A 1,535-nucleotide genomic window follows, 5' to 3' on the forward strand; every position below is an offset into this window, starting at 1 on the left:
CTTCCCACAGAGCGACGTAGGTATGTTGGGGCGTGTTAGAACGAGCCGTTTTAGGTAGTTGTGGCTGACTCAACTTTTATAAAGAATTTCTCTTTGGATTTGAGACTTTAGTCTTTGCAACTTTACAGATCTTCTTTATGCACCAAGAGCTTGTAACACTCCAAAGAGAAAGGAAAAATTGAAATCGTATGACCCCTTTAAGAATCTAATTTAATCTCACCTTATTGTAAAAAAAAAAAAAAGTGATGTCTTTAAAATAACAGTGGGTCTGTTCCTCAGGCAAAGCTTAAAACATATGTAGTAGCTTCTTTACACACATAATCGAATAAAAAGCCTGGATTTGATCAGAGTTAAATAACGAGCATCAGTCAGTGAAAGACTCAAAGATTTACTTCAGCCACATTTTATGAAAGAGATGTTAGAGTTTAGGCCACTGTTTGTTAAAGAGATTCAATAAAATTTTGAATTGAAAATTCAATTATAGAATTATACAATCTAGCCATTCAACAGTCTATTTAACTTTTTTTTTCTGTAAAGATTTTACATTAGATTATTCTCTGTAAGACGTTTATGAACTTGCTAATCAAACACTGTGATGAAAAGTATGGCACACCTCAAGCAGATCCTCGGTGGCAATAATCTGACTGTTGTGAGCAGAGAGTTGATGCTGAATGAAACTAAACAGAAAGTGTCTGTGAAGAGCGCAGCGCATACACGGGCGCTATACAAACATTCGCTCGCTATTATGCAGATCTGCGGTAAGTCACAGCAGATATGACACATCGTGAGGAGCACAATACAAAAGAAAACATTGCTTATAGGATGCGGACAGACTGCACATAACTTGTAATGATACAGGATGTGGGTTATTTTTTGTTTGACATCTTGTCATCTGAAAATAGACATAATCCGCAAGCAGTTAACACCTAAACCAATGCACTCACACACACACACACACACACACACACACACTTACACTTAACTTTAAGTGATTTATCAATATGACCAGTCTGTCTGACACCATCGGATAAGAACAAAACTTGAACTGAATTAGGCTGGATCACCCAAAAAAGAGAAAGATCAAAAGAATCAAGTTGTTCTATAAAACGACAAACATTCAAACAAAACAAATCAGGCTACATGCCTGTGTGGAAAAGGTGAAGCGGTAACACGTCAAATGCCACAACCGCAGCGACACAACAATCTTCCATTTCGGTGACACCACAGTTAATGCAAATCCACATGAGGTTCAGGGTATTTCTTTTCACATTCAGTTCACACTTCTAATACGTCTAGTACAAATATGTCACTTAGTTTCATAATTACTATGTATAAGGTTTTCTCTATTTACCCCAAAATAATGGAAGTGAAATGTGACAACATGACCTGTAGGTGGGGTACATTGTAACATCTGAGGGGCACGTTGTAACATGACCATATGACACCTTAAAATATTATCTGATCTAATAATAATAAAATAAAAAAAAAAAAAATATATATATATATATACACACACACACACACACACACGACAA

Source organism: Sinocyclocheilus anshuiensis, unplaced genomic scaffold, assembly GCF_001515605.1.
Source record: "Sinocyclocheilus anshuiensis isolate Anshui unplaced genomic scaffold, SAMN03320099.WGS_v1.1 scaffold1408, whole genome shotgun sequence".
NCBI lineage: Eukaryota > Metazoa > Chordata > Actinopteri > Cypriniformes > Cyprinidae > Sinocyclocheilus > Sinocyclocheilus anshuiensis.